Genomic DNA, 10055 nt, shown 5'->3' on the forward strand with positions numbered 1-10055 from the left:
ATTGTTGGCATCATGGAAAACCTCAATGTCAATACTGCAAGAAATTTGGCCACATAGAGAAGTATTGTCATAATAAAAATAAGCATCAAGCAAACTTTGCTGAAGAACATAATCAGGAGCAACGCTTATTTTATGCTAATCAAGAATCTCCTAACGGAGGAGAAAGTTGGTACTTGGATAGTGGATGCAGCAATCACATGGCCAAAGATCAAAGCATCTTCAAAGACATTGATAAATCTGTCAATGTCAAAGTTCGACTAGGAAACGGTACCACAGTGGAGTCTCAAGGCAAAGGAACTGTCATGGTGGAGACAAAGAAAGGTACGAAATTCATCAAGGATGTTTTATTGGTTCCCAATCTTAAAGAGAATCTTTTAAGTATTGGTCAAATGATGGAGAATGGATATTCTCTCCACTTTGAGAAAGATACATGCAAAATTTATGACAGTAGAAAGACAGAAATTGGCCAAGTAAAAATGGAGAAGAGAAATAGAAGCTTTCCCATAAGCTTCAAACCTGGTACTAATATTGCCATGAAGGCAGAAGTTGATGACTCGTGGCTTTGGCATAGGAGATTTGGCCACTTCAACACATATGCCTTAAAGCTTCTATATAAGAAAAACATGATGAGAGATCTTCCATGCTTAAAAGAGAATAATGAATCATGCGAAGGATGTCTCCTTGGTAAACAACATCGATTACCATTCTCGACCGACAAAGCATGGAGAGCTAAAGACTTACTAGAGTTGATCCATACTGATGTTTGTGGACCAATGAGGACGCCTTCACATCACAACAACAGGTACTTCATCCTCTTCATTGATGACTTCTCTAGAATGACATGGTTTTATTTCTTAAAGGCAAAGTCAGAAGTCTTTGGAATATTCAAGAAATTCAAGGCCCTTGTTGAGAAGCAAAGTGGAAAACAAATAAAAGTACTTAGAAGTGATCGTGGAAAGGAGTATACATCTCGCGAGTTTGACAAATTCTGCGAAGATGAAGGCATAGAGAGACAACTCACAGTCGCATATACTCCACAACAAAACGATGTATCAGAAAGAAAAAATCGCACAGTCATGGAGATGGCAAGATCAATGCTAAAAGAGAAAGGTATGCCTAACACTTTTTGGGCTGAAGCAGTCTACACTGCAGTTTACATTTTAAATAGATGTCCAACTAAGGCAGTCAAAGACAAGACTCCTATTGAAGCTTGGAGTGGAAGAAAGCCATCAGCCAAACACCTACGAGTATTTGGATCTATCTACTACATACATGTTCCTGATCAAAGGAGGCACAAGCTTGAAGACAAGACTATACGAGGAATATTCTTGGGATATAGCACACAATCAAAAGGCTATCGAGTTTACAACCTACAAACAAAAAAGCTCGTCATTAGTCGAGATGTTGAAATTGATGAAAATGCTTCTTGGAATTGGGAAGAAGAAAAAGTTGTTAAAAGCACCACTTTAGTTCCAGTGCAACAATATCAAGAAGAAATTCAAGAAGAGGCAGAAGCTTCAGGTACGCCTTCTCCACCTCCATTAGAAGATTCTTCACTAGAGTCCACTCCAAGACGAGTAAGATCTTTGGTAGACATATACGAAACCTGCAATATGGCCATGATTGAGCCTAACTACTATGAGGAAGCATCAAAGCAAGAAATATGGGTCAAGGCTATGGAAGAAGTGGTTAAAATGATTGAGAAGAATAACACTTGGGAGCTCGTAAATTGTCCTCAAGGAAAAGACATCATTGGAGTGAAATGGGTATATAAAACAAAGCTCAATCCTGATGGAACTATACAAAAGCATAAGGCCAGATTGGTCGCAAAAGGATACTCACAACAACCAGGAATCGACTACAATGAGACATTTGCTCCAGTCGCACGACTAGATACAATAAGAGCTCTAATAGCCCTAGCAGCACAAAAAGGATGGAACATCTATCAACTAGATGTCAAATCAGCCTTCCTAAATGGAGTGCTCGAAGAAGAGATTTATGTTGAACAACCTCAAGGCTTCATCAATAAAGGCAATGAAGGAAAAGTACTAAGACTAAAATAAGCCTTATACGGCTTGAAGCAAGCTCCTCGAGCATGGTATAGCAAGATTGATCAATACTTCATCGATCAAGGATTCAGGAGGAGCAAAAGTGAGCCAACACTATATATTAAAGCACAAGGTCAATATCACCTCATTGTCTCCTTATATGTCGATGATCTTATCTATACAGGAAACAATTTGGAGATGATGAAAGAATTTAAAGAAGACATGATGAAGACATTTGAGATGACCGACCTTGGGTTGATGAACTATTTCCTCGGTATAGAGGTGAAACAACAAGAAGACGAAATATTTATCTCTCAAAAGAAATATATTGAAGCCCTATTGAAGAAATTCAAGATGTATGATTGTAAACCTGTCGCTACTCCATTGGTGGTAAATGAGAAACTACAAAAAGATGATGGAGCACAAGAAATAGATGCATCACGCTACAGAAGTTTGATTGGAAGTCTCTTATATCTCACAGCCACAAGACCAGACATTATGTATGCCACAAGTCTTCTATCAAGATTCATGCAAAAGCCAAGTCAGATTCATTATGGAGTAGGGAAAAGAATTTTAAGATATCTACAAGGCACAAAGGAGTTTGGAATATGGTACAAAACCATGACTAACTCAAGGATCATTGGCTACACCGATAGTGATTGGGCAGGATCAATAGATGACATGAAGAGCACCTCAGGCTATGCTTTCTCGCTTGGATCGGGAATATTCTCTTGGGCATCAAAGAAGCAAGCAACTGTTGCACAATCAACAGCTGAAGCAGAATATGTGGCTGCTGCTGAAGCAACAAGTCAAGCTATATGGCTTCGAAAGATATTCAAAGATATGGGAGAGAAACAAAGTGGACCTACTACAATCAACTGTGATAATAAATCAGCTATCGCAATGACGAAGAACCCAATACATCATAGTAGAACAAAACACATAGCAATTAAATACCACTTCATCAGAGAAGCGGAAACAAATATGAAGATACGACTTGAGTACTGCCCGACAGAAGATCAAATTGCAGATATCTTCACAAAGGCCTTACCAAGACCAAGATTTGAACTACTATGCGCTATGCTTGGAGTTACCGAATTTGCATCAAGGAGGAGTATTAAAGTATAATGCAAATTCTAGAAGAATCTAGAAAAATATAAGATAGAGTTATTGAAATGTAAAGAAACTTCTAGAGTATTGGAGAAAAGCCTAGGATAGAAAGAAAAATCAAGAACATTCAACTATGTAGAAAAATCTAGAAGTATTTGCATTAGTTCTAGCTAGGAGTTTCTAGAATAATCTATGGGTCTATAAATACCCATGTATCCTACCATTTTGTAACATCAAGAACAACTAACACAACATCCAATACAACTACTCTCAACTACAAATACACTTCTCCAACTACTACTTTCACACTCTACTATCTACACATTTTCTCTATCCCTTCAACTATCCCTTTCACAACCTTGAATTACTATCAAAAAATGTTGAAGCTTTTCATCAAATCTTTCAAGGTGTACAAATATTTTCTCTATCTCTTGATTTATCCTTTAGAGGATAGAATTCCGAGCCTTGGAATTTTCAATTTTCCGGTTTAACACTTCTTCTGTCTGGCTTAGTTGTTTGATCTTTCCGTCAGATCCAATCTCTTGGCTAGCCACATGAGGCTTGATGGTAATCCTGGTGATTGGGTCAATTTTCCTCTCATATGGAGGAAAATCTTTAGTAGGAGTCGAGGTGAACATCATGCAAGGAATTGGTGGAGACGTAGTGATCGTAGAAAATCTACTGTCAAAGCTGCATTTCCTGATAGATCTCAGTCTATCTTGCTCAAGGATCTCTTGGCATCTTTTATACTTCCAAAATGTGTTTGAATTCTTCTAATTCAGAATTCTGATCCATGGATTGTTGTCATCTGAGTCATCATCTTCTCCTTCATCATTGGAATCTTCTTAATGTCTCTAGTAGTCACAGTCAGAGTGACACAAATCTGGGTTGGCACCGGTGATCATTAAGGATTGAAAAATTGAGGATCGGGAACTGGATTATCTTTTGGATTTTTACAATACATATGGAGATCTTCTAAAAATGTCTTCTGTATACTAGATGGGCTTTTGATTTATATGGAGCTTTACATAACTTGTAACCCATTGTATAGGGAAGAGTTTTTGCAATTCTTGTTGGGAGATATTTTGAGGGATCTGGACAATAGAGGGTCTTTCTTCTTGTTTATTAACAAGGATGAAAAGAGCATCATCTTTACAAGAAGGAAGTTCAAGATCGATGGCATGGTCTTGCGGTTGGTGATGAAGGGTTGCTGAAAGCGAGTTAGAAACTTGCTTTGCTCTTGTGATCTAGATCTGAGCTTTTAGTCTTTGGGAGATAGTGGGATCTCTCGAGGTGAGATCGATAATACCCTTCTTCCATGAAGTGAGAGGATCAATATGATAGCTCTGTAATGGAGATTAGTGCATCCTTCAATTTGCTAATGTTTGATCAGATCTTTTGAAATCTTTATCTTGACATATTGTTCTTTAGTATTTGCTGCTAAAGAACATTGGTCCATCTTTGAGACCATATTCTCTAACATGTGGCCTTCTGGTAGAAATAAATTTAGTGATGTTTTTGAGAACTGATCTTTGTCTTCTGAAAATGTTAAAGGGGCTTAAGAGTGGACTTTGTATTTATGAGAGTTGGGAATCTTCAGGGACATACTATAGAAATTTAAATTAATATTTGACATAATGAATCTTTTATATTTAAAAACTTGTCATTAAAAAAACCTTGCAAATTAAAAACTGACATGATAATTTTGTTATTAATATGTCTCTCCGTGGTGACCTAACCTTGTTATGAATGATTCTAACTATATCATGAAATGTAGGAGCAATTTGTGGTGATTAGTAATAAATGACACCCTATGATTCATTTGTATTTTAAGTTTGTTATCGTTGGTGTTTTTAGAATATCTAGTTGGCGATAAGTGGTAATGCTTATGTGATTGAGTAATGATACATCTTACACTTCCATTTTATTTCTCTACACTTATTCAATACCAATAAAATTATATTTTTATTTTAAAAGATAAAATAATTTAACAAGAATTAAATAAAAGGTAAAAGTATTTACTTTTTCTTTGGTGTTTAATAGAGTTAGGAATGTTGAAAGTCTACATATACTATTTGTGATGTCAGACTCTTTACTTCTGGTACTATTTTATCAGAAGGACCTAAACCTATGTTTTAGGTAATTTTAGTGGCTACAATCATAGCAAACAATCATAACAAGAAAAGTAAAGGAATTTTAGTTTTCCTACTATAATTGTTCTTGTACTGCTAAATCTAACAATGGCAAGTATTATTTATATGATACATATAAATGGTTGTTCATAAAAAGTTACATCATATTTTTAAGTAACATACTTTAATAAAATTGTAATAATGGAGGAGCAACAAAAACCAGAGCCTAGTCCTCTTCGAAAAATGGTGGCAGTATCATCCATTGCTGCCGGTATCCAATTCGGATGGGCTTTACAACTCTCCCTTCTCACACCATATGTACAAACCTTAGGAGTTCCTCATGTTTGGGCATCCTTCATCTGGCTTTGTGGTCCCATCTCTGGTCTCGTAGTTCAGCCCATTGTAGGCTATTGCAGCGACCATTGTCAATCTCCCTTCGGTCGCCGTCGTCCCTTTATCCTTGCCGGCGCGTTAGCTGTCGCCATCTCCGTTATCCTTATTGGCTACGCTTCGGATATAGGACACGCAGCTGGCGATGACATCACAAAGAATACCCGTCCACGAGCTGTCGCCATCTTCGTCATTGGTTTTTGGGTCTTAGATGTTGCCAACAACATGCTTCAGGGTCCATGTCGTGCCTTCCTTGGTGACTTAGCTGCTGGTGATGAGAAAAAAACAAGAACTGCCAATGCGTTCTTCTCTTTTTTCATGGCAGTCGGCAATGTTTTGGGCTATGCCGCGGGATCGTATGACGGTCTTCACAAGATCTTCCCTTTCACAGAAACTAAAGCATGCAACGTTTTTTGTGCAAACCTAAAGAGTTGTTTCTTCTTCTCCATCATTCTTCTTCTTCTTTTGTGCATTATTGTTCTCGTTTGTGTGGATGACCCTCAGTACACACCGAGACCTCAAAAGATGAAGGTTGACGAGGAAGGGAAGACTCAATCTTCGTGCTTCTATGGAGAGTGTTGCGTTGCATTCAAAGGTTTGAAGAAGCCGATGTGGATGTTGATGTTAGTGACAGCTGTTAACTGGATTGCATGGTTCCCTTATGTGTTGTTCGACACCGACTGGATGGGTCGTGAGGTGTATGGCGGTGAGGTGGGACAGAAGGCATATAATGCTGGTATGCAAGCTGGTTCTTTGGGGCTCATGTTGAATTCAGTGGTGTTGGCTGTGGTGTCCTTGGGTGTAGAACCATTGGGTCGTTTGGTTGGTGGAGTGAAGTGGTTGTGGGCAATCGTTAATATTATTCTTGCAGTTTGCATGGCAATGACTGTGCTCATCACAAGAATTGCTGAACGACAACGTGCCAAAAACCCCGCTCTCATTGGAAACCCCTCCATAGATGTGAAAGTTGGAGCCTTAGCATTCTTCTGCGTGCTTGGTATTCCACTTGCGGTAAGATTTATCTTTTCTCAATATTCACTTGTTTTGATACAAGGTAGTAGGATGCCTTTAATTTGTATTGAATTAGAATCATTGTTTATCTTGTTGTAAACTAATATTATATGTGTATCCAGGTTACATATAGTGTTCCCTTTGCTCTAGCCTCTATCTACTCTAGTACCTCAGGAGCAGGACAAGGTACGTAGTTACCATTTTTTTGTTTTATTATTTTTTAAAGTTAAATGTTAATTTATTTTAAGGTGAACCAAAGAGATGAGTAAATGTTTAAGCCTAAATAAACAGGTGTAACCTTTTTTCTTACGTCCAAATTTTCAGGTTTATCTTTGGGTGTTCTGAATGTTTCAATTGTGATTCCTCAGGTTAGAATGCATTTACTTCATACATTGACATCTAATTACATTTTGTCATAACTATGTCAAGAATAGAACATACACTACTTCCTTGAACCAACGAATTCTAATGAAGAGTTATTTATTTGGTTTGCACAGATGATTGTAGCGGCAATTGTTGGACAGTGGGATGCTTTGTTTGGTGGTGGCAACTTGCCATCATTCATGTTAGGCGCGATGGCGGCGGCCATAAGTGCCATACTAGCAATTGTTCTACTTCCATCTCCTAAGAAGGAAGATGAAGCCAAGATTTCAAACCTTTCCATGGGCAGTGTTCATTAATGGCTAGAGCTCAGTATAGGAAGAAAGAGGAAAAGTCTTTGGATTCGGGATGGTGCATGTATTCAAGATATTAGGTATTGTCGTAGCTTATGCAAAATATCCATGTTCTTTATGTACTTAGGTATGAGAGTCACACAAAATTTTGTTCGGAAATCATCTTCAATTTCAATCAGTAAAAAAGATTTTTATTACTAAAATTAAAATATGTCAAAAGTGAATTTGACGTATTCTTTTTCTTTACTTTAAGTGTTAGTTCGAGTTAGTCCTTAATTTGTTAAAAAAAAAAATTCATCGTCTCATGCTACCATTTTTTTCCTAAATTAAATTATAATAATATTTCAAAAAAAAAATAATTAAAAATAATCTATATACTTTAATTCAACATTGGAATAATTTCTTTCTTACACATAAGCAACCACTCCATAGATTCGTAGTATAAATTTGAATTTGTGTAAAATTATTTTCAAAAATTGATATTAATAATTACATATTTTACATTATTTTATCGTAAAATACATATTCTTGAAAATTCTTGTGTATATTTTTTTAAGAAAAAAATACCTAGATAATTTCTTATGCAAAACTATTTGCAAGAAATCGTTGTTAATATAAATGATAATTATATTTTTCTTTATGAGAATAAAATTTTGAAGTAAAAAGCTATATATTATAAATTACTTATGATAAATATAAATTTTTCGATAATATTATTGAAATAAATAACAAAAATTAAATTTTCCTATATCACTACTAGAAAAATCATTCTTACCTACAAATTCTTCTAAAAAAGTTTGCATTTTCTATTGTGAATATTTTCATAAAAAATATCTATATTTTTTTTGTAATTATTTATTGCAAAAAATGTTTACTAAAGTTTTTGTGTAAAATTATTTATAGAAAATCGATATTAATACTAGTAGATTTTGTTGTACATTATTTAAATAAATGATATTTATTATCTACAAATTCTCTTTAAAGCAATTAATCATATAAAATAGTTACATTTTTGTCCTAAAAACGGTTATTCATACACACACACACATATATATATATATATATATATATATATATATATATATATATATATATATATGTTACATTTTCTATAGTGAAATATTTAACCTACAAAATATTTATGTTTTGTTTTGAGATTATTTAAAAAAAAACAACAAATTCCAAGTTTGTTGATAAAAATATTTGTAAGAAATTATTTTATACAAATTTTGAAACATGGAGTCAAAATAAAGTCAACATAGGTGAGAAAATCGAAGGATGATCAAGAACCCAAAAAATGCATCGAGAAAGGCATTCGCTAGTCAAAACTGGAAGATGGATTACGTGAGATCGAAAGACATGTTAAGGCGTATAGTAACTTATATAAACATTGGCTTGGCATGCATAACTAATATAACGTGGACGATTTTAGATAGTTATTGCAAATTATGTAATTATATTTTATTTTATTTAGAATTAACTAGCTAAAGAGGGTTGGCAAATATGTTAGCTCAAATGATATTGATGCATGAAGATTTGATGAAGATATGGCATAGTAACTTGATGAAGATATTGCATAGTGACATGATGAGATTATAATCAATTGATGAAGACCTAACTAAGTAATGAAAACTTGAAGAAGATGGTATGTTGATCAAGCTTGACGTGTGTTTTATCTGTCTAACACGTGAATATATTGAAGCTTGCATATTTGAGCTTAAAATGAAGACTATTTGACATAAATTAGGTGTCTTGTGTGTGGTTGCAATTCTTTAGTCTATTATATAGGTAATGAGAGCCTTTATGACATTAAATGTAGTACTAGCTTAAGTGGTTGAGAGTACTTGATTATGTTGAGAGGATTTGGGTTTGAGTCCTAAGTATGCCAAATTTTGTGTTATTTTAATTGTGTATTATTTTGAATAATATATTAGTCGTGGTGTGTGATATTATATTAACTTTCTTTTTGCCAAAAAAAATTCTTTTTGGCATGAATGTGAAAAGCTAGAAAACCCTAGCTGAAAAAGGGGCAGCCAAGAGGGGTTAAAGAAACAATCACTAATGAGTCTTGAATGGCAATTAGGGCCATGTTAATGCAAATTTTCGTTTTAGGACCATTAACTTCAATTAAAACATGTTTAAGTGATTAATTAAGGAGGGAAAAAGTGGTTTTTGGGACTGCCATTGGTGCATACAAAGAGCAGACAGGTTTTAAGGTAAACATTGTATTAGTGTGTGAGATAAGGAGCTGGAAGGAAGGGAAAGCAAGAGAGGCCACTGTTGACCAAGAAGGAACTCTAGAATTCTTGAAGTGTAGCAAGGAATCCATGTTAGGGAGCTAGACTCCGTGGTTTTATTCGTGTTATTAATTTTTTGAATGATGATTGATTTATTTGAAGCTTGAACTGTGATAAAATTGTGCAATTTCATGTTTCTAGAAATTTTCCACAAACCGCTTGGTAGCCCTTCAAAGCCGCTAGCCGACTCATAGCATTTTCGATGTAAATTTGGGTTCTTATGAGGAACCGCCTGACGATGAGCGATGTGTCGCTAGGCGACGCAAGCTGATTAACCCAGTTTTCTAGGTTTTTGAAGAATGGCATGGCAATGATGAACACCCGGTAGGAAACACGAGAAACAATGGCTTGATTTAGGTGTTTTTGGATTTTTGGGATGTTTTTAATTAGTGG

The 10055-nt window shown here is 35.3% G+C and overlaps 1 pseudogene; it reads left to right on the top strand.

The window, feature by feature from the left end:
* The first annotated feature begins 3712 nt into the window (after nt 1-3712).
* Nucleotides 3713-7371, top strand: LOC114180715 (annotated as a pseudogene).
* The last annotated feature ends 2684 nt before the right edge of the window (nt 7372-10055 follow it).

Source organism: Vigna unguiculata, chromosome 4 (genome assembly GCF_004118075.2).
Source record: "Vigna unguiculata cultivar IT97K-499-35 chromosome 4, ASM411807v1, whole genome shotgun sequence".
NCBI classification, from domain to species: domain Eukaryota; kingdom Viridiplantae; phylum Streptophyta; class Magnoliopsida; order Fabales; family Fabaceae; genus Vigna; species Vigna unguiculata.